Here is a 25,391-nt window from a genome sequence, read left to right on the forward strand (position 1 = left end):
CGAGGCTGCACAACTCTTCCACTGCAATGAGAGGGGAGACTCATCCTCGCCCTTCAGGGTAAACTCACCCTCTCCGTGTATATGGGTGGGTCCACTCTCCTGGCCGAGGTTTCTTGGCTTCAGACCCAAGCTTCCATAGTTCTTACTCTGCAAACTCCAATTTTTCCCTTTTGTGTCCTCCTTTGCCAAGGTTGGCAGTGGTTCCATTTACACCAACAGTCTCTTCAAGCCCTCCAGGACTTCTCCATCATTCTTTTCATGGTTCCTCCAAAATCTTTCCTTTAGCCATCCAAAAACTGTTCCAACATATCTGGTATTTGCAAACCGCAGCAGGACCCCACTCTCCGGTACCAAATCTGTTCTAGTTCGCTAGCTGCCAGAATGCAACACACCAGAGATGGATTGGCTTTTAATAAAAGGGGATTTATTTTGTTGGTTCTTCAGAGGAAAGGTAGCTAACTTTCCACTGAGGTTCTTTCTTACGTGGAAGGCACAAGATGGTCTCTGCTGGTCTTCTCTCCAGGCCCCTAGGTTCCAACAACTTTCCCCGGGGTGACTTCTTTCTGCATCTCCAAAGGCATGGGCTGAGCTGCTAGTGCTGAGATGAGGAATGCCGAGCTGCTTAGGCTGTGCTACATTGCGTTCTCTCATTTAAGCACCAGCCAATTAAGTCAAACGTCATTCATTGCAGCAGACACACCTCCTAGTTGACTGCAGATGTAATTAGCAACAGATGAGGTTCACGTACCATTGGCTCATGTCCGCAGCAACAAGACTAGGTATGCTCACCTGGCAAAGTTGACAACTGAATCTAACTAACACACCCTTGGAGGAATGATACTTCCAGATTTCAAAACATACTACAAAACTGCAGTCATCTAAAGAACACTGTACTGGCATTAGATTAGATATATATCAAGAAAACAGAAATTAGACATTAGAAATAAAACCAGGCATGTTTGACGAATGTATTTTTGGAAAATATGCCAAAGAAATTCAATGAGGAATATATACATTTTTTCCACAAATGACTATGGAACACATAGATGTACACATGCAAAAAGATGAGTAGAGACATTTAGTTCACACCAAACAAAAAAATTAACTCAAAATAGATCAGAGGCATGAATGGAAGAGAAAATTCTCTAAACTCTTGGAACAAAATATCGAGTAAACATCTCTGATCTTGGGATATGCAAAACACTCTTGAATACAACAACAAAAGTATAAGAAATAAAACTGAAATAACACTTTTGAAGAATCAAAGACATTTATGCTCAAAAAGCCTCCGTTAAGTTTATACAAAGACCAGAAACTAGAAAAATTTGCAAATGATATAATAAATCATGGAAGTGTGTTCAGAATATACAAAGAATGCACTCAACCCAACAATAGGAAAATTATTAACCCACATATAACATGGGCAAAGAATGAAGAGACATTTCTCAAAAGCACATTGATATATGATCAAGAAGTACATGAAAGATCATCAAAACCATGAGTTAACATGAAATGCATATTAAAAAATTACCAGAAAATCATTTTGATGATTTCTACTACTGTTAAAGGAAGCTTTCTGATAGGAAACAGCAAGAGCAGAACTAGTAATCTACCTATAGGCGATAAAAACTTAAATCTACTTAATAACATGCACCCAATGATAAGCAACATTATTCTCTATATCAAAACCGTGGAAACAAGAACATTCTATTCAACTGAAAACTGGATGAAAAATAATAGTTATATCGACACAATGGAATATAATTCCATGGAAGACAAATCCACGTTCATTGGGTAGAAGATTCAAAATTGTTAAAATGTCAACAGAATTAGGTAGATACACTGATTCAAAAACATTGCTGTTAAATTGCACCTGAATTATTTTATTGAAATGAAGAAGCTGGAACTAAAATTCACATGGTAGTGCCAAGTACTCCAGAAGAGCCAAAACGTCCCAATTTCAAAACTTACTAAAACACTGTGGTAAATTCGAGAGCTCATGTACAGCATTAGGATGGAAATACCAATGAATGGAAGGGAATTCAGCCATCATATACTTTGATCAGTTGAATTTCAATGATGATGTTAAAACCATTCAATGCAGAAATAATTGTCTTTTCCACAAATGAAGCTGGAGCAGTGGGATATCCTCATGCAAATCCTTTAATTCCAATCCAACAAAATAATTCATAAAAATATGTAACAGACATACAGGTAAAGATCAAGACCTTAAAGCAATGAGAAGAAAATACATATTCATACACCTGAAATTTGCAATGATTGCTTGGATGCAACACCAAAATTATACATGCAAAAAAAAAGAAAAGACGAATCAGAATTTTGTCCTTCAAATGCCAACATTAAAAAAGAGCAATAATAACTTGTACTCCAGGAACACGATTCACGAATCAGATATTAGATAAATGACTTGTGTCCTAAATATGTAAAGAACCATTTCAATGCAAAAAGAACAGAAATAAATAAAGTAAATGTAGAAAGAAGACTTGAGCAGATATTTCACCCTAGAAGATAGAGAAATTGACAGGAGACTCATGACAAATGCTCAATATTAGTTTTTTAAAGAAATGCAGTGTCAAACATCAATTCAAATCCAAAAGAGAAGCAATTTTTTTTCAGAAACATTGAAAATCAGAAGTATTTTTTGAGAAGGTGGAGAAGAATGAACTATCTAATACCACGATATAGGGAATTCAAAATGCTGCAGCCACTTTGGTAAATAGTTTTTAGTTTCTTAAGATTACATTAGATATTGACTTAGCATAGGGATCAACAAGGACACAACTAGGTTTCTACCATAGACAAGTGAAACACAGGTCCACCCAAACACAAGTGAACGTTTCTAAGAGCATTACACTAATAATGAAAAAGTAGGAAAACACTGGAATGTGGTTCAATTGGTGAATGGATTAACAAAAGGTGGCATTTGTCTATACACTGCAATATGATTCTATATGAGGAAAGAACAAGGTTGTGATGCATGCTACAAGGTTGATGATCCTCAAAAACATCATATGAAGTGAAAGGAGGCAGAAACAAAAGACCACACATTATATGATGTCCTTTATAAGTACTGCGTGGAAAAGGCAAATCAATAGAGGCAAAAAGTACAGGGGCAGAGGGGAAAGCAGGAGTGATTGTACAGGGCCTAAGGTTCTCTACATATAATAGAATTTCTAAATATAAACTTGTGCGACAGTTTCACCACTCAGTATATTTACTAAAAATCACTGAATTGTACACCTAACGTGGGTAAACTATGTTCTCTGTAAATTACTTCATAAAGAGAGGGTTGAAAGTCTTCTTGGTGGCATGGGAGATGACTCCCAGTCATGAGTCTGGCCCTGGCACCGTGGGATCAACAATGTTATCCTGAACAAAGTGGGGAAAGAGTTGTAACAAATAAGGTATCAGTGGCCGAGAGAGTTCAAATAGAGTTGAGAGGCTACTCTGGAGGTCACTCTTATGCAAGCTTTTGCTAGACTTTGCTACCTATCATAGTTTGCAAAACCCCAACCAAAACCATTCCTGCCAACCCTAAAGAACACCTGGAGTTTTATATGTGATTCTACAAAGGTTCCATGCACTAGGGTAACTTTCCAGAAACCTACAACCTCCAGATGAGTCCACGGACCAGATAAGTCCTGAAACCTAGAGGGGCTAGCCTCTCCAGAACATCAACTAGTTCCATCCCCCATTCCATAATTATTGACAGCCCCTTCAAAACGAAAAAGTTAGAATGGGCATAGCCCAAATACCCCTACAGAGTGGGAGAAAGATCAAAGGAGATGGTTGAGTTATACAGAGAAGTTAGGGTTTAACAAATGAGCATGATTGCTGAATCATTATGTTGATATTTCTTTTAGTCTCTAGTATCATAGAGCAGCTAGAAGTAAAAACCTAAAATTGTGGAATTGTAACCCACACTGAACTACGAAATCTTTTCTATAACTAATTGCTGTGATGTGCTTTGAAATGTTATTGCTGTTTTGTATGTATGTTATTTTTCAAAAAAAGAAAAGAAAAGAAAAAACGAACAAAAAGAAGAATTGTGTTTTGTAGGATGTTGGCTTGAAGACTGGCTTCAAGATCTTTTTTGGTAATTTAAATATGTAAAGTATGCAGGAAGTGTTTTAGTTAAGGAAAAAGAGAGCACTTTTTTCCCTAAAGTAAAATAACTGATTTTTGCAGAATGAGAAAAAGGAATGTGTAAGACAAAATGGAGGGATATAGAAAGTTGTAGAAGTCTTGTGGGAAGTAAATTTTATTGGTTGTGGGTAAGGCTGATTAAGACTTTATAGTTTTATAAGATTTTTAATAGTTTTCTTATCAGATGTCTCTTTATGCAAAATAAGAATTTGGTTTTCATTCTGTTAAGATGATAATGTTTTCTTGAATTATTTGTTTGCTCTTAGTGAGAAGCTGTAAAATGTTTTCAACCATCTGAGCAATCTGCCTAGATGACAAAGACTCTATGTCTTATAAGACCAATATACTTATTGATATGTTTGTTGACTATCTCCTTCCTTATTGTTTTAGACAATTGCCTCTTCACTTGAAAAAAAGTCTTTTTAAAATCATGTTAACTCCTTTATTTACTTTCAAACTTTTATGTCACCTGGATTAAATAAAAAACAATAACAAAAAATTACCCCATAAAATTTGTTTTAAAACACCTATTCCATTTCTATTTAATAGTAAGGTATTATCTTGAAACTGAAATTGAGACAATACTGTCATTGTCAATAGTATAAAAGAGAAAAAATACTAAAATGAATATCAGAAGATTCAATGTTCTTTAGTGTAAATCCTCCTCAAATTGAACTATGGTTTCAACATCATCATTCTGAAAACTCTCAGAGAGAATTGTTGTACAAATGAACAAATTATAACTGGTATGGCATGCAGAGGAGCTAAGATGGCTAAGACAATGTTAAAAAATCAACAGAATGCTGAAGGACTAACACTTCCAGATTTCAAATCATACTACAAAGGTCATCTAGAGATTATAGTACCGGCATTAGAGTAGACATTAGATCAAGAGAACAGAATTTAGATTCCAGATTTTTAAAAAATGCATATTTGAACCATTTTGTTTTAATGTGCCAAAGAAATTCAACAGGGAAAGGATATTCTTTTCCACAAAGATGCTAGGACACATGTCTATCAACATGTAAAAAGAAGAATATACATATTCAGTCCACACCAGATAAGAAATTAACTTTAAATGGATCAGAGGCAATAATGAAAGAGAAAAATCTCTAAAATCTTCAAAGAAACCACTAAGAAAATCTGTGACCCTGGGATATACAAAAATTTCTTGAATATAACAACAAAAGTACTAAGAAATAAAAAATGAAACTACTCCTCAGCAAAATGAAAGACTTTAGTGCTGCAAGAGCATCTGTTAAAGAAATACAAAACATGAAACAGACTGAGGAAAAATTTTTTCAAGTCATATCACAGATAACTAAAATGTGTTCACAATATATAAAGACCACTTTCAACGGAAGAAGAGGAACACATATAACCCAATTAAATAATGGACAAAAATTTGGATTGACATTTTACAAAAGCAAATACATATATAACAAAGAAGTATCTGAAAATATCCTCAACTCCATTTCTTTACAGAAATTGAAAATTAAAATGGCATGAAAATACCACTACTGCCCAGAAGGATTAGTCTAATAAAAACAGGAATGAAGGGCTGGTCTCGGAGAGACGGCCAACATGGTGGCTTAGCAAGGTGTGGTATTTAGTTCGTCCTCCAAAACAGCTACAGCCAGAAACAGTACAGAACAATTCCTGGGGCCACGTCAGTGACCAGACACACAGTGTACCCCAGTCTGGACCAGCTGGACCGGCTGCAAGCCCCCCCAGAACTGTGAGTTAACCAAACTGAGGCAGTCGGTACCCCTCCCCCACAGGCTGCTTCCCAGAGGTGAAAGGAAATAGACTTTACCAGCAACAGTGGCTGAGCGCAACTAAGCTTCAAGTGTGGAATTAATTCACAAATTCTGACTACTAAAAATAGGCCCCCAGCTCAGGTGAACCTGGTCAAAGCAGAGGATGCTGATTTTTGCCCCAGCGCCAAGGGGGTAGGGCTGACAGAAAAAGAAAAAAGGAAACAGAGGTTTTTGTGACTATGTTTCTACAAAGGCTGGACTGCCTTTGGATACAGCAACAGGACTTCTCAGGCTGCAGCTGCCCGAGGCATAGGCAGAAACAAGCTCGTTAGAGGACCTGTCTGGAGCCTGTGCCTTCCCCAGGGGAGGGGTGAAGCCCAACCCAGGTCCCTCCCTTAAGGAACTCAGACACCAGGGCTTGGTAATTTGAAGTCATTAAAACCAGCTTACAACCTCTCCTCTGTCTCCACCATGCCCCCAGCAGGGAGAGTCTGCCAAAGGTAAAGGTACAATATCATCTTACGCTGGTGGGACCTGCGAGCAGAAAAGTGCCACATACCAGGCAGGATAGGAAAAACGCAGAGTCTAAAGGCTTCATAGGAAAGCACTTCAACCTGCTGGGTCTCACCCCCAGGGAAAACTGATGCAGGTGACTCTTTCCTCGGACAGGAGGCCAGTTTGGTCTGGGGAAATCCAGCTGGGGTCTATAATACCTAAGTAGACCGTCCCAAGGTGGGAGGAAGGCACCATACAGGCAGGGCAAGAAACAAGAAAACAAGAACTGAAAAATTCTCCTCTGCTAAACAAAACCTAAGCAAGTGGTCCAGAAAAAGCTGAACTGCATTTCAAAGAACAGACAACAAACTCATCCAGCAAGAAAACCCTAGGTAAAAGAAGTAAAAACAATCTCCAGAATAAACTAATTAAGGTAACTAAATGCCTAGTCGCCAGCAAAAAAATAACAAATCACACTAGGAAAATTGGAGCTATGGTCAAGTCAAAGGAAAAAACCAACAATTCAAATGAGATACAGGAGGTGAAACAATTAATTCAGAAGAACAGACATGGAAAACCTCATCAAAAATCAAATCAATGAACTGAGGGAGGATATAAAGAAAGCAAGAAATTAACAAAAAGAAGAAACTGAAAGCCTGAAAAAACAAATCACAGAACTTATGGGAATGGAAGGCACAGTAGAACAGATGAAAAAAACAATGGAAACCTACAATATTAGATTTTGAGAGACAGAAGACGGGATTAGTGAACTGGAGGATGGAACATCGGAAATTCGACAAGAAAAAGAAAATATAAGGAAAAAATGGAAAAATATGAGCAGGGACTCAGGGAATTGAATGACAATATGAAGTACATGTATATACGTGTTGTAGGCATCCCAGAAGGAGAAGAGAAGGGAAAAGGAGGAGAAAAACTAATAGAGGAAACTATCACTGAAAATTTCCCAACTCTTATGAAAGACTTAAAATTACAGATCCAAGAAGTGCAGCATACCACAAAAAGAATAGATCCAAATAGACATACTCCAAGATACCTACTAATCTGAATGTCAGAGGTCAAACAGAAAGAGAGAATCTTGAAAGCAGCAAGAGAAAAGCAATCATCACATACAAGGGAAGGCTAATAAGACTACGTGTAGATTTCTCAGAGAAACCATGGAGGCGAGAAGACAGTGGGATGATATATTTAAATTACTAAAAGAGAAAAACTACCAACCAAGAATTCTATATCCAGCAAAATTGTCCTTCAAAAAGGAGGGAGAAATTAAAACATTTTCAGACAAAAAAATCACTGGGAGAATTTGTGACCAAGAGACTGGCTCTGCAAGAAATAATAAAGGGAGCACTAGAGGCAGATACGAAAAGACAGGGGAGAGAGGTGTGGAGAAGAGTGTAGAAAGGAAGACTATCAGTAAAGGTAAAAAGAAGAAAAACTAGATATGACTTAAACTCCAAAAGGAAAAATGGTAGAAGAAAGTACTACCCACACAGTAATAACACTAAATGTTAATGGATTAAACTTGCCAATCAAAAGACATAGACTAGCAGAATGGATTAAAAAACAGGACCCATCTATATGCTATCTACAGGAAACACATCTTAGATCCAAGGATAAACATAGGTTGAAAGTGAAAGGTTGGGAGAAGATATTTCATGCAAATAACAATCAGAAAAGAGGAGGAGTAGCTATACTAATATCCAACAAATTAGACTTCAAATATAAAAGAGTTAAGAAAGACAAAGAAGAAAACACTATGTATTAATAAAACAAACAATTCAACAAGAAGGCATAACAATCATAAATATTTATCCACCAAGCCAGAATGCTCCAAAATACATGAGGCAAATACTGAAAAGAGAAATAGACACATTTACTATAATAGTTGGAGATTTCAATTCCACACTTTCATCAATGGACAGAATATCTAGACAGAGGATCAATAAAGAAACAGAGAAGTTGAAGAATACAATAACTGAGCTAGACTTAACAGACATTTATTATACCCCACAACAGCAGGATACACCTTTTTCTCAAGTGCTCCTGGATCATTCTCAAGGATAGATAATATGCTGGGTCACAAAGCAAGTCTCAATAAATTTAAAAAGATTGAAATTATACAAAACGCTTTCTCAGATCATAAAGGAATGAAGTTGGAAATCAATAATAGGCAGAGGGCCAGAAAATTCACGAATATGTGCAGGCTTAACAACACACTCTTAAACAACCAGTGGGTCAAGGAAGAAATTACAAGAGAAATCAGTAAATATCTCAAGGCAAATGAAAATGAAAACACAGCATATCAAAACTTATAGGATGCAGCTAAGAGGGAAACTTAATGCCCTAAATGCCTATATCAAAAAAGAAAGGGCAAAAATCGAGGAATTAACTGTCTACTTGGAAGAAGTAGAGAAAGAACAGCAAACTAACCCTAAAGCAAGTAAAACGAAAGAAATAATGAAGATGAGAGCAGAAATAAATGAAATTGAGAACATGAAAACAATTGAGAAAATCAACAAAACCAGAAGCTGGTTCAATGAGAAAATCAGTAACACTGACGGACCCTTAGCAAGATTGACAAAAAGAAGAGAGAGGATGCAAATAAATAAAATAAGAAATGGAAGAGGAGGCATAACCACTGACCCACAGAAATAAAGGAAGTAATGACAGGATACTATGAAGAACTTTATGCTAATAAATATGACAATGTAGATGAAATGGACACCTTTCTAGAAAGGCATGAACAACCAACTTTGACTCGACAAGAAATAGACGACCTCAACAAACCAATCACAAGTAAAGAAACTGAATCAGTCATTAAGAAACTCCCCAAAAAGAAAAGTCCAGGGCCAGACGGCTTCATATGTGAATTCTACCAAATATTCCAGAAAGAATTAGTACCAATCCTGCTCAAACTCTTCAAAAAAAATTGAAGAGAAGGGAAAGCTACCTAACTCATTCCACGAAACCAACATCACCTTCATACCAAAGCCAGACAAAGATATTACAAAAAAAGAAAACTACAGAACAATTTCTCTAATGAATATAGATGCAAAAATCCTCAACAAAATTCCAGCAAATCGAATCCAGTAACACATTAAAAGAATTATACATCATGACCAAGTAGGATTCATCCCAGGTATGCAAGGATGGTTCAGCATAAGAAAATCAATTAATGTAATACACCATATCAACAAATCAAACCAGAAAAACCACATGATCATCTCGATTGATGCAGAAAAGGCATTTGACAAAATTCAACATCCTTTCTTGCTGAAAACACTTCAAAGGATAGGAATAGAAAGGAACTTCTTCAACATGATAAAGGGAATATATGAAAAACCCACAGCTAACATCATCCTCAATGAGGAAAAACTGAAAACTTTCCCCCTAAGATCAGGAACAAGACAAGGATGTCCACTCTCACCACTGCTATTTAACACTGTGTTGGAAGTTCTAGCCAGAGCAATTAGACAAGAAAAAGAAATACAAGGCATCAAAATTAAAAAAGGAAGAAGTAAAACTCTCACTGTTTGCAGATGATATGATACTATATGTCAAAAACCCCGAAAAACCCACAGCAAAACTACTAGAGCTAATAAATGAGTAAAGCAAAGTGGCAGGTTGCAAGATCAACACTCAAAAATCTGTAGTGTTTCTATACACTAGTAATGAACAATCTGAGGGGGAAATCAAGAAAAGAATTCCATTTACAAATGCAACCGAAAGAATAAAATATTTAGGAATGAATTTGACTAAAGAGACAAAAGACCTATACAAAGAAAACTATAATAAATTGTTAAAAGAAATCACAGAAGACCTAAATAGATGGAAGGGCATACCACTGGAAGACTAAATATAGTTAAGATGTCAATTCTACCTAAATTGATCTACAGATTCAACGCAATACCAATTAAAATCCCAAAAACTTACTTTTCAGAAATAGAAAAAACAATAACCAAATGTATCTGGAAGGGCAGGGTGCCCTGAATAGCTAACAGTATCCTGAGAAAAAGAAGTGAAGTTGGAGGTCTCACACTACCTGACTTTAAGGTGTATTATGAAGCTACAGTGGTCAAAACAGCATGGTACTGGCATAAAGATAGATATACTAACCAATGGAATTGTATAGAGTGTTCAGATATAGACCCTCTCAATTATGGACAACTGATCTTTGATAAGGCAGTCAAGCCAACTCACCTGGGACAGAACAGTCTCTTCAATAAATGGTGCCTAGAGAACTGGCTATCCATATGCAAAAGAATGAAAGAGGACCCATATCTCACACCCTATACAAAAATTAGATCAAAGACCCAAATATTAGATCTAAGACCATAAAACTGTTAGAAGAAAATGTAGGGAAATATCTTATAAATCTTATACTAGGAGGCGGTTTTCTAGACCTTACACCCAAAGCAAGAGCATTGAGGAAAGAAACAAACAAATGGGAATTCCTCAAAATCAAACACTTTTGCACATCAAAGAACTTCGTCAAGAAAGTAGAAAGACAGCCTACACAATGGGAGACAATATTTGAAAATGATATATCTGATAAAGGTCTAGTATCCAGAATATATAAAGGGACTGTTCAACTCAATAACAAAAAGACAGTCAATCCAATTACAAAATAGGCAAAAGACTTGAACAGACACTTCTCAGAAGAGGAAATACAAATGGCCAAAAGGCACATGAAGAGATGCTCAACTTCCCTGGCTATTAGAGAAATGCAAATCAAAACCACAATGAGATATCATCTCACACCCACCAGAATGGCCATTATTAATAAAACAATTTTCTGACAAGTGCTGGAGAGGATGTGGAGAAAGAGGCACACTTATCCACTGTTGGTGGGAATGTCAAATGGTACAACCACTGTGGAAGGCAGTTTAGCGGTTCCTCAAAAAGCTAAATATAGAATTGCCATACGACCTGGCAATCCCATTGCTAGGTATCTACTCAGAGAACACGAGGTCAAGGACACAAATGGACATTTACACACCAATGTTTATAGCAGCATTATTTACAATTACCAAGAGATGGAAATAGCCAAAATGTCCATCAAGAGAAGAGTGGCTAAACAAAGTGTGGTATGTAAATACAATGGAATATTATGCAGCTGTAAGACAGAATAAAGTTATGAAGTATTTAACAACATGGATGGACCAGAAACAGATTAGCCAGAAACAAAAGGACAAATACTGTATGGTCTCAGTGATATGAACTGACATTAGTGAATAAACTTGGAGAATTTCATTGGTAACAGAGACCATCAGGAGATAGAAATAGGGTAATTGATACTGGGTAATTGGAGCTGAAGGGATACAGATTGTGCAACTGGACTGAATGTAAAAACTCAGAAATGGACAGCACAATACTACCTAACTGTAATACAATAATGTTAGAACACTGAATGAAGCTGAATGTGTGAATGATAGAGGGAGGAGAGCTGGGGGCACAAATGAAATCAGAAAGAAAGATAGACAATAAAGACTGAGATGGTATAATCTAGGAATGCCTAGAGTGTATAATGATAGTGACTAAATGCCCAAATTTAAAAAATGTTTTTGCATGAGGAAGAACAAACGAATATCATTACTGCAGGGTGCTGAAAATGGTAATTAATATTTTAAAATTTTCTCTTATATGTGAGACTAAAGCAAAAAAATGTTTATTTGGTACCAAATTTATATTTTGACTAGTGCATTTCCTGATATAACTTATGTAGACAGCTTAATTGAACACCATAAGTACATGGAACCTTGAGCAGGACATGAGATTTTGTTGGTTTGTCAAGAGGGATGCCCCGATAAATCTCAGAGTGATTTGAACAGTGAATAAAAAAATATTTGCAAAGTCCCCTTCAGGGAATAGTGAGAAAGGGGGAAAATTCAGCTTCCCCAAGTTGAATTATTGATTTTCTCACAAGGAGTGCAGACAATCAAAGCTATAGGCTGAGTCCCCAATCTTGGGGTTTGTTCATATGAAACTTAACCCCACAAAGGATAGGTCAAGCCAACTTAAAATTAGGCCTAAGAGTCACCCCCAAGAGAACCTCTTTTGTTGCTAAGATGTGGCCTCTCCAGCCAACACAACAAGTAAACTCACCACCCTCCCCTGTCTACGTGGGACATGACTCCCAGGGGTGTGGACCTTCCTGGCAACCTTGGACAAAAATCCTGGAATGAGCTGAGACTCAGCATCAAAGGATTGAGAAAATACCTAGAATGAGCTGAGAATCAGCATCAGGGGATTGAGAAAACCTTCTTGACCAAAAGGGGGGAGATTAAAATGAGACAAATAGTGTCATTGGTTGAGAGATTCCAAACAGAGTTGAGAGGTTATCCTGGAGGTTATTCTTATGCATTAAATAGATATAACCTTGTTAGTCAAGATGTAGTGGAGAGGCTGGAGGGAACTGCCTGAAAATGTGAAACTGTGTTCTAGTAGCCATGTTTCTTGAAGATGATTGTATAATGATACAGCTTTCACAATGTGACTGTGTAATTGTAAAAACCTTGTGTCTGATGCTCCTTTTATCTAACTTATCAACAGATGAGTAAAGCATATGGAATAAAGATGAATAATAGGGGGAACAAATGTTAAAATAAATTTAGAGTGAAATGCTGGTGATCAGTGAGGGGGAGGGGTGGAGGGGTATGGTATATATGAATTTTTTTCTGTTTTCTTTTTATTTCTTTTTTGAATAGATGCAAATATTCCAAAAATGATCATGATGATGAATATGCAATATGTGATGATATTGTGAATTACTGATTATATATGTAGAATGGAATGATCAAAAATTACAAATGTTTGCATTTGTTTGGTGTTTTTTGGTATTTAAAAAAAAATTTAATTAATAAAAAAGATTATATGGAAGGGCAGGCTAAGGGTCAAGTCTGCCAATTCTGGGTTATTTAATAAAATTAAACCATGGGCTCAAAAAAAAAGTCACAGGAAATAACAAGCATGCTCAAAGATGTGGAGTCACTAGGGCCCTCATACCCTGGTGACAGTAATGTAAAGTGGTGCAGCCACTTTAGAAAAGAGTGTGACAACTTCATTTAGTGTTAAGGAAAGCTTTACAATAGAAAACAGCAAGAAGAATATATATTTTTACAATAATAGGTATGTGAAAGTCATAGCAAATTCTTCATATCAAAACAAAACAAAACATGGAAAATACCAAATGCCCTCAACTGGGGATTGGACAGAGGAATAAAAAGTGTATATCACTATAGTGGAACACAATCGGACTGAATATTGTATACAAATCCATATTCATGGATTAGAACATTCAATATAATAAAGATGTCATTTGATGGTGGGACTTCCAGGAAGATGGCAGACAAGAACGGCTAGAGATTAGCCCTACTCCACGGAAAAGTTAGAAAAGGGAAAGGAGGGCAACTGAGGGAGCAATTCGGGAGTGCGGCTGAACTGGGGGAGACTTTTACACCACATGGGGCAGCCCTTGTTGCAGAGGCCGAGGAACTCAGAAGCAGAAAGCTGGAACCTGGCATAGAGGAGCAGAGCAGCAGAGCCCGTGGGACAGGTACATGGGACTAGGAAGTAAGCCAGGCCACATTCTTTGGGAGCGCTACGCTCACCAGTGCAACCCTGTAACCGGTGACTCACCCCACAGCCCACACACCTGAACCCTATCACCCGTTCCCATTCCCCATGCTCCAGGCATCCCCACCCCACCAACCCCCAGTGCACGTACCTGCCCCCCATCCCCACCCCAAGCGCGGCCCAAACCACCTCGCCTGCACCCCTCCCAAGCACAACCTCCCCCTCCCTGTTCCCTGCAAGCTGTTACCAACATATAAAGGTTGCGAGTACTAACCTACATACCTAGGCTACCCCTGCCCCTGCCCATAGTTTCACACTGCCTCACCCGACCCTCCCTGAGTTCAGCACATCAGCTTACAGCACTCATAGGCCCAAGCATGCACATGAACAGTCACGTCATTCAGCCCTGGGAACTGCATGTTACAGCAGTCCTAGAACTGCACATGCGCACAGCCCTCAGTCTCATGTCCCAGCATTAAGAAAGTGCCAACCTACACAGCTCGGTCACAACTGCCTCCAGTTCACAAAGGCATAATGCTGACCTGCTGCCACAGCAATACACAAGCACACAAAGGGCCCTATGCCTCAGATCAGTGCACATCAGAAAAGTGCACCCACACAGCTACATCATCCCTGGCCAGTGGGCACCCACGTTCACAAGCACCAGTGTAACATCCCCACACCTGCCCTGAAACAAATCAGCATACTAAGTGCTCCACCCCATGCCATGCTCCCTGCTGTACAGCCATCCCACAAACACAAAACCTTAGACTACTGAAAGAAACCAACTCCCAAAGTAAATCAATCAAGATAACTGTATGCAATGAAGACAGCAGAAGATCACTAAGCATATCACAATGCATACAGATATAGCCCTGCCTAATTGACCAAATTAAAACTTCAGAGGAGACACAGACATTGGAACAACTAATCAAAGCTGTTCATACAACTCTACTTAATAAAATAAGTGGGATAGCAAATGACATAAAGGAGATTAGGAAGATAGTAGAAGACCACAAAGAGAAATTTGAAAGAATACATAGAAAAATAGCAGAAATCATGGAGATTAAAGACAGCTGACCAAATAAAAAACATACTAGAGGCACACAACATCAGATTTGAAGAGACAGAAGAAAGAATAAGTGATATAGAGCCCAGGATAATTGACATCAAAGACTCAAAACAGCAAATGGCAAAAAAGATGGAAAAAATTGAATGGGAACTCAGGGAAATGATAAACAAAACCAAGGCACAAATATAAGAATCATTGTTGTCACAGAAGGAGAAGAGAGGAGTATAGGGCTAGGAAGAGTACTTGAGGATATAATGAGGGAAAACTTCCCAACCCTCATGAAGGACATAAATATACAAGTCAAAGACCCAAAGAACTCCAAACAGAATAAATCCAAATAGGCCTCCCCCAAGGCACATACTAACCAGTCTGTCAAATGTAGAAGAGAAGAAGAAAATCCTGAAAGCGACAAAAGAAAAACAATCTACTATACACAAGGAAGTCAAATATGACTGAGTTCAGCCTACTTAACTGGCACCCTGGAGGCAAGAAGGCAGTGGTGTGATATGTTCTAGATCCTGAAAGAGAAAAACTTCCAGCCAAGAATTCTGTACCTAGCCAAATTGTCCTTTAAAATTTAGGGAGAGATTAAAGCTTTCACAGACAAAGAAGTCCTGAAAGAATTTGTCAACAAGAGACAGGCCTTACAAGAAATACTAAAAGGAGTTCTATCAGCTGAAAAAAGAAGAAAAATGACAGGAGAGGGAGGTCTGAGGAGGGCACAGAACTGAAGAGTACCACTAAGGGTAATTTAAAGAATACAAAGAGAGAGGAAAAGGATATATAAATCTGACATGTAAAATAAAAAAGATAAGATGGTGGAATCAAGAAACGCAATTTCAGTATAACTTTGAATGTTAATGGACTAAACTTATCAATTAAAAGATAAAGTTTGGCAGAATGGATTAATAAATATAATCCAGCTATATGCTGCTTGCAAGAGACTCATCTTAGACACAAGGTTACAAATAGATTGAGAGTGAAAGGATGGAAAAAGATCTTCTACACAAATTGTAATCAAAAGAAAGCAGGAGTAGCTAAACAAATGTCAGACAATGTAAAGAAATCATAAGAGATAAAGAAGGACACTACATGCAAAGCAAAGGGTCAACTCACCAAGAAGATAAAACAATCATAAATGTTTATGTTCTCAATTAAGGAGCTCCACAGTATATGAGACAGACATTGGGAAACTAGATGCTTCAACAATAATAGTAGGAGATTTCAGTACACCACTCTCCTCTATACATAGAACAACCAGACAGAAGATCAACAAGGAAATAGAGAAGTTAAGTAACTTGATAAATGAATTAGACCTAACATATATAGGTCATTGCACCCCAAAACACATGGCTATACATTCTTCTCTAGTGCTCATGGAACAGTCTCCAGGATAGATCATATGCTGGAGCACAAAACAGGTCTTTATAAATTTAAAAATCTTGAAATGATTCAAAGCAGTTTCTCTGATCACAGTGGGATGAAGTTGGATCTCAATAACCACGAAAAAAATGAGAACATTCACAAATATATGGAGATAAAAATAACATACTCTTAAACAACCAGTGGGTCAAAGAAGGAATTGCTAGAGAAATCAGTAGGTATCTGGAGATGAATGAAAATAAGAGCACAACTTATCAGAATCTATGGGATGCAGTAAAGGATGTGCTGAGAGGGAAATTTATTGCCTTAAATGTATGTATTAAAAACAAGAAAGAGCAAAAATCGAGGACTTAACAGCAAACCTGGAGGAACCTGAGAAAGAACAGCAAACTAACCCCAAAGCAAACAGGAGAAGAGAAATAACAAAGATTAAAGCAGAGACAAATGAATGAAAGATCAAAAGAATAATAGAAAGAATCAATAAAACCAAAAGTTGGTTCTTTGAGATAATCAATAAAATTGATGGGCCACTTACAAGACTGAGAAAGAAAAAAAGAGAGAGGATGCAAATAAACTAAATCACAAATGAGAAGGGGTGCATTACCACAGACCCTGAAGAAATAAATCATAAAAGGATACTATGAAAAAATATATGCCAACATAGACAACTCAGATGAAATGGACAAATTCCTGGAGACACACAAACAAGCTACACTGACTCAGAAAGAAATAGAAGATCTCAACAAACCAATCACAAGTAAAGAGATTCAATCAGTCATTAAAAATCTTCCTATCAAGAAAAGCCCAGGGCTAGATAGCTTCACAGGGGAATTTTATCAAACATTCCAGAAAGAACGAACACCAATCCTGCTCAAACTTTTCTAAAAAATTGAGTAAAAAGGAACTGTACCTAAATCATTTTATGAACCTAATATTTTAATACCAAAACCGGATAAAGATGCTATAAGAAAAGAAAACTACAGGCCAATCTCCCTAATGAACATAGATGCAAAAATTCTCAATAAAATACTAGCAAATCAAATATTTTCAACACATTAAAAGAATTATACACCATGACCAAGTGGGGTTTATACCAGGAATGTAAGGATGGTTCAATGCAAGAAAATTAATCTATATAATACAGCATATTAACAAATCAAAAGGGAAAAAATCACAGGATCATCTCGATTGAGGCTGAAAAAGCATTCAACAAAATTCAGCATCCTTTTCAGATAAAAACACTCCAAAAGATAGGAATCAAAGGTAACTATCTCAATATGAAAAAGGGACTATATGAAAAACAAATAGCCAGCATTGTACTCAATGGAGAGAGACTGAAAGCTTTTCCCCCAAGATCAGAGACAAGACAAGGATGCCCACTGTCACCACTATTATTCAACAATGTGCTAGAAGTTCCAGCTAGAGCAATCAGGCAGGACTAAGAAATAAAAGCCATCCAAACTGGAAAGGCAGAAGTAAAACTGTCATTTTTTGCAGATGACATGATGCCATAATTGGAAGATCCTGAAAAATCTACAACAAAGTTACTTGAGGTAATAAACAAATTCAGCAAGGTGGTGGCATATAAAATTAATGTGTAAAATTCAGTAACATTTCTATCCACAAGCAATGAGCTAGCTAAGGAAACAGTTAAGGAAAAATTTCCATTCAAAATAGCAACTAAAAGAATCAAATACTTAGGAATGAACTTAACTAGGAACGTAAAGTACTTGTACATGGAAAACTACATAACATTGCTAAAAGAAATCAAAGGAGATCTAAATAGATGGAAAGACATTCCCTGCTCATGGATAGGAAGGCTGAATATAGTTAAGATGTCAATTCTCCCCAAGTTGATCTACAGATTCAACACAGTACTAATCAAAATTTCAACAACTTACTTTGAAGATTTGGAAAAGCTAACTACCAAATTCATCTGTAAGGGAAAGAGACCCTGAATAGCTAAAAGCATCCAAAAAAAGAAGAACGAAGTGGGAGAACTAACATTCCCTGACTTTAAATCCTCCTATAAAGTCACAGTGGTCAAAACAGCATGGTACTGCACAAAGACAGAAGCATTGACCAATGGAATCGAATTGAGAGTGCAGAAATAGGCCACCAAATCTATACTCAACTGATTTTTGACAAGGCCCCCAAATGCTCTAAACTGGGACAAAATAGTCTTTTCAATTCTTGGGCATAGAAGAACTGGATATCAATAGCCAAGAGAATGAAAGAGGACCCCTATCTTACACCCTACACAAAAATGAACTCAATGTGAATCAAGCACCTAAATATAAGAACTAGCATCATAAAGCTTCTAGAAGAAAATGTAGGGAAACATCTTCAAGACCTAGTAATAGGAGGTAACTTCCTAAACTTTACACCCAAAGCACAAGCAACAAAAGAAAAAATAGATAAATGGGAACACTTCAAAATCAAATGCTTCTGCACTTCAAAAGACTATGTCAAAAAGGTGAAGGGGCAGACAACTTAATGGGAGAAAATATTTGGAAATCACATACTGGACAAAGGTTTGATTTCCTGTATATACAAAGAAATCATACAACTCAACAGCAAAAGAACAAACAATCCAATTATAAAATGGACTAAAGGTATGAATAGGCATTTTTCTGAAGAGCAAATACAGATGCTCAAAAGCACATGAAGAGGTGCTCATTTTCACTGACTATAAGGGAAATGTAGATCAAGACTACAATGAAATACCACCTCACACCTATAAGAATGGCTGCTATTAAACAAACAGGAAACTATAAATGTTGGAGAGGATGTGGAGAAACTGGGACACTTATGTACTGTTTGTGGGAATGGATCATGGTATAGCTGTTTGGTGGTTTCTTAGGAAACTAAATATCGAGCTGCCCTATGACCCAGCAATAGCACTACTTGGTATATACCCAGAAGAGCTGAAAGCAACGACAGAAACATACATTTGCACACCGATGTTCATAGCAGCATTATCCACAATCGCCAAAAGATGGAAACACACCCAAATGCCCATCAACAGATGAGTGGATCAAAAAAAGTGGTATATACATACAATGGAATATTATACAGGAGTAAGACAAAATGACATCCTGAAGCACATGACAAGATGGATGAGCCTTGAGGACATAATACTAAGCAAAATTAGCTAGACACAAGAAGACAGATATTGTATGATTCTACTTTTATGACCAGCATAAAGGTATAATCAGAGACTTATAATATAGAATACAGGGGACTTAGAGATACATAGAAGCTAGAGATGGGTGAACCATTAGTAATGAAGTTGAACTCCAATGTAAGGGAATAGATAGGAGCAAAGGTGATTTTTTACTGGGTCTAGAAGTAATATTACCATATTGAAGATGAAGAATATTCAAAGGGGTTGTATAGACCTATGTGTCCCACTGACTCACACTAGAAATATGAATGAGTTCTTGTAAGAATTACTTCAAAATGATATTGTATAATGACATAGCTTTCACAATGTGACTGTGTGATTGTGAAAACCTTGTGTCTGATGCTCCTTTTATCTACCTTATCAACAGATGAGTAAAACATATGGATTAAAAATAAATAAATAATGGGGGAACAAATGTTAAAATAAATTTAGTATGTTGAAATGCTAGTGATCAATGAAAGGGAGGGTTAAGGGGTATGGTATGTACGAATTTTTTTCTATTTTCTTATTCTGAATTGATGCAAATATTCTAAGAAATGATCATGATGATGAATATACGACTATGTGATGATATTGTGAGTTATTGATTATATAACAAGAACAGAATGATCATATGGTAAGAATGTTTGTGTTCGTATGTGGTTATGTATCATAAATAAAATAAATAAATAAACAATTAAAAAAGGAACTCTTTTATTCAAAAAAGAAAGAATTACTTCAAAGATAGAATTCTTGTATAAAGAGTGTTTAAGTCTAGGGTACAGGGGCAAAACAGCTATTGTATGCTATGAGCTATGTTCAAAAAGAAACCATCAGCACTACCACAGCAACACCAGAGATAAATAATGGGGGGAGGAACAAGTTAAGAGGAGGTTTAGATCTTCTATTTGGTGAGGTTGTGTTTATTGGTTTTCTTTCTCCTGGGAACAATGGAATTATCTAAAATTGAGAATGTTGATGGACTGTGGACTTTGGGCCCTCAACATGATGCCCGATGAATGCAGGTGCCTGAAGGATATACGTTGGAGAAATAGAATGGCAAATGATGGTGTATATTTATGAACGAAGGCTGTGCTGCTACAAAAAGGAACATTGTCATGAGGCATGCAACTATGTGAATGAACATGTGGAATATTTGGTGAGACAAAATAAGCCAGAAACAAAAAAACAACCATGATATGGTCACCTTTAGAAAATGCTTACTAGAAAACAGAGGCCTAGATTTTAAGCTTTTAGAACAGATACATTAAGTCTGGAGTGCTTATTATTTCTGGATTTTGAGAGGCTGTTTCATATACATAACCTGATATTTAGAGATAAGAACGATGCTGAACAGGCTGGGATTAAAGTAATTCAGAACACAGGGGTAGATAAGGAAGACAGTGTCTATATTTTAGAACCACACTCTTTGAGACCAGTGGAAGAAAGGTTTGTTTGATCTGGAACGGAAATTTTCTGTAGTGCATAATCTAATTCAACCTATCTGTATAGCTCATTTGAACAACTGAAACACAGAGAGCACAGAATGAGAAAGAGGTCCTTTAATGCTGTATAGATTATTGTAATGCCTAAAAACATTGTAGAGTATATTAACCAGATAATCAAAAAGTATTGGCAAAGTCCACTGAGGGAGGGGAGAAAGACTATGAAACTATTAAACCTTACCATCAGGGAATCCCCTGATACTGTGTCAAACTTTAGGAACACCCAAATCAATAGGCCAAGCCTCGGTCAGGAGGCTTACTCTTGTGAAGCTTATGTAGATAGCAGAGAAGCTCAGACTACCTATAGGCATGCCTAAGACTTACTTCTGGAGGACCTCTGTTGTTGTTCAGATGTGGCCTCAGTCTCTCAGCACAAGTCTGCAAGTGAAATCATTACCTTCCCCGCCATGTGGGACATGACATCCAGGGTCTCCCTGGCGACGTGAGAGAGGGCTCCCAGGGATGAATCCAGACCTGGCACCGAGGGATCAACAATTCCATCCTGACCAAATGGGGGAAAAGAAGTGTAATTAATAAAGTATCCGTGGCAGAGAGAGGTCAAGTAGAGTGGAGAGGCTACTCTGGAGGTTGCTCTTACGCAAGCTTCAGGTAGACCTTACTACCTATCATAACCTGCCAACCCCCAACCAGGACCATTCCAGCCAATCCTAAAGAACACCTAGGGCAATTTATAAGATTCCACAAGGGTTCCATGCACTAGAGTAACTTTCCAGAAACCTACAAACTCCAGATGGGTCCGTGGTCCAGATAAGTCCTGAAACCTAGCCCAGCCTCTCCAGAACATCAAATAGTTCCATCTCCCTACCCCATATTAGTGACAGACCCTTCCAATATAAAAAAATTTAGAACTGTCATAGCCCAAACAACCCCAATAAGAGGTATGGAAAGATCAAAGGTGATGGTGGAATTATACATAGAAGATAGGACTTAACAAATGAATATGAATGCTGAATCATTAAATTGATATCTCTTTTGGTCTCCAGTATTTTAGAGCAGCTAGAAGAACCCATGTCAAAAGTCTGAAATATGTTCTACAACTAATTGTGGTACTGTTCTCAGAAATTTATAGCTGTTTTGTATATATGTTATTGTTCCAAAAAAAGAAGGGAAAAAAGTCAATTGTGATGATAAAAAAGTATTTAAGCCCTCTAGCCTCCTATATTCTGGAGAAGCTAGAAGGAAAAATATGAGAGGATCATATGGTAGCCCATGACAAACCCTGGGAGCTATCCTGTAACCACTTTTTGAAGACTGTTTTGAAAACTATTGCTTTTATATTTCTTTGATTTGTATATATGTTATACTACAGAATAAAAAAGTTAAAAAAAAGACATCATTTGAACCAAGTAGATCTACAGATTTAAAAAAAAAATACTGTTAAAATCCCAGCTGCATTTTTTGCAGAAATTCACAATTTCGCAACTTAATACAAAACTCCAGTAATGTAGAGGTCATGGTTCTAGTATTAGAATGGAAATACAGCCCAATGGAGCATAATAAAGAGTCCATATAGTAACCCATATATGTTGGATCAATTGAATTTTAACAGTTATCAAACCAATTTAATGCAGAAGGACAGTCTTTTCCAAAAAATTATGCTGGGCAATTTGAAACCCACCTGCAAAAATGAATATAGGGGGTGGGCCATGGTGGCTCAGCAGGCAGAGTTCTCGCCTGCCATGCCAGAGACCCTGGTTTGATTCCCGGTGCCTGCTCATGCAAAAAAAAAAAATGAATGTAAGCCCTAAATTCATGCCAAAAAAAATAATTATCTCAAATATGGATCGTAGATCTAAATTTAAATGTCAAAAATTTTAGAAGAAAATATATGCACACATCTCTGTGCCCATGACTTAAGCAATGCTGTATCAGATATAATACCCAAGCACATTAAAATCAAATAAATAAAAAAGATAGATTTGACTTCACTAAAATATAAAAAAAAAACCTTTGTGCCTCAAAAGGCTTCATTAAAAAAATAAAATACAAGGATAAATTAAAATACAGGTATAATATTGGGAAATTATATATTAGATAAGTGCTTGTCTCCAGAATATGAAAAGAAGCCTTTCAGCCAAGATGTACACAAATAATCTACCCAATTAATAAGATATGGTTGAACAGTTTGCTCTCTTTTTGACATCAAATGTTACTTCCCTACATCGCGTACTCCAAAGTTTTTACCAAAGCTTATATGCTAAACTCATATAATGCAGGCATATCTTGTTTAATTGCTCTTTATTTTACTGTGCTTCGCAGATTCTGTATTTTTTACAAAATGTGTGGGTCTGACTGCTCTACCTCCTGGCTGTTCTATTTCTCTCCCTCTTTTAGGGACTCCCTATTCCCTGGGCCATAGCAATAATGAAATTAGGCCCATTAATAACCCCACAATGGCTTCTAACTGTTTAAGTGACAGGAAAAGTCACTTTAAATCAAAAGCGAGAAAATGATTAAGCTTAGTGAGGAAAGCATGTGGAAAGCCAAGAAAGACCAAAAGCTAGGTCTCTTGTACCAGTTAGCCAAGTTGGTGAATGCAAAGGAAAAGTTCTTGAAGTAAATTAAAAGTGTTAGTCCAGTAAACAGGAATTTTAAGAAAGCGAAATAGCCTTACTGCCAACATGGAAAAAGTTATTGAGATCTGGATAGAAGATCAAGCCAGCCACAACATTCCTTAAGTCAAAGCCTAATCTAGAGCAAGGATCTAATTCTCTTTAATTCCATGAAGATTAAGAGAGTAAGGAAGTTGCAGATGAAAAGTTTGAAGCTAGCAGAGAATGGTTCATAAGATTTCTGGAAAAATGCCTTACCCATGACCTAAAAGTACAAGGTAAAGTAGCAAGTGCTGATATAGAAGCTGTAGCATATCAGCCAGAAGATCCAGCTACGATAATTGAAGGTGGCTACACTAAACAAGGGGTTTTCAATGTAGACAAAACAGCCTTCTGTTGGAAGAAGATGCCATCTAGGATTTTCATAGGTAGAGATGAGAAGTTAATGTCTGGCTTCAAAGTTGCAAAGGACAGGCTGACTCTCTTGGAGTTAACGCAGCTGGTGAATTACACCAAGTCTACTCTGCCTGTGCTCTATAAATGTAACAACAAAGCCTGGATGACAGGACATCTGTTTACAAAATGGTTTACTGAATATTTTATGTCACTGTTGAGAACTACTGCACAGACAAAAAACTCCTCTCAAAATATCACTGCTCATTGACAATGCATCTGTCACGCAAGAACTCTGATGAAGATATACACCAAGATTAATTTTGTGTTCATTCTTGCTAACCCAATATTCATTCTGCAACCAATAAATCAAGGGGTCATTTCAACTTTCAGGTCTTATTATTTAAGAAATATATTTCATAAGCTATAGCTGCCATAGACAGCCATTCCTCTAATGCATTTTAGCAAAGTAAATTGAAAATCCCCTGGAAAAGATTCACATTCCAGACCATAGTGAGTACCTTCATGAGTCATGGGAGGAGGTCAAAATAACAACATTAGCAGGAATTTGGAACAAGTTGATTCTAATCCTCATGAAAAGCTTTGAGAGGTTCAAGACTTCAGGGGAAGAAGTAATTGCAGATGTGATGGAAATACCACGAGAACTAAAATTAGAAGTGGAGATTTAAGACATGACTGAATTGCAATCTTATGATAAAACTTTATTGGATGAGGACTTACTTCTTATGGATGAGAAAGAAAAGTGTTTCATTGAGATGCATTCTACTCTTGTTGAAGATGCTCTGAACTTTGCTGAAATGACAACAAAAGATTTAGAATATTACAAAAATTTAGTTGATAAAGTATCAGCAGGGTTTGTGAGGACTGACTCCAATTTTGAAAGAAGTGCTACTGTGGTTAAAATGTTACCAAACAGCATCACATGCTATAGAGAAATCTTTCATTAAAGGAAGAGTCAATCAATGTGACAAACATCATTGTTACCTTGTTTTAAGAAATTGCCATGGCCACCTCAACCTTCAGCAACCATAACTCTGATCAGTCAACAGCCATCAAGTTCAAGGCAAGACGTTCTACCAGCAAAAAAATTATTACTCACTGAAGGCTCAGATGATGGTTAGCATTTTTTAGCAACAAAGTATTTTTTAACTAAGGTATGTACTTGTTTTTTTTAGACACAATGCTATTATATTATGTTTATTACACTTAATAAACTACAAGATAGTGTAAATGTAACTTTTTATGCATTGAGAAGCAAAAAAT

At 37.0% G+C, this 25,391-nt stretch overlaps 1 long non-coding RNA gene across 2 annotated transcripts in view; it reads right to left on the bottom strand.

Moving 5' to 3' along the window:
• LOC143670885 (uncharacterized) overlaps positions 1-25,011 on the bottom strand; it is a 72,786-nt gene extending 47,775 nt beyond the window's left edge. The window contains exons 1-2 of one of the 2 annotated variants that reach the window (XR_013169473.1): positions 24,849-25,011; positions 21,466-21,643 (exon numbers count right to left, since the gene is read on the bottom strand). This is a non-coding gene — a long non-coding RNA (uncharacterized LOC143670885). Of the gene's footprint in view, positions 1-21,465; positions 21,644-22,780; positions 22,865-24,848 lie in introns of those variants that run through there. The other variant, XR_013169474.1, reaches the window with a different exon arrangement.
• Positions 25,012-25,391: the final 380 nt, after the last annotated feature.

This window comes from Tamandua tetradactyla, chromosome X, assembly GCF_023851605.1.
Source record: "Tamandua tetradactyla isolate mTamTet1 chromosome X, mTamTet1.pri, whole genome shotgun sequence".
NCBI classification, from domain to species: Eukaryota; Metazoa; Chordata; class Mammalia; order Pilosa; family Myrmecophagidae; genus Tamandua; species Tamandua tetradactyla.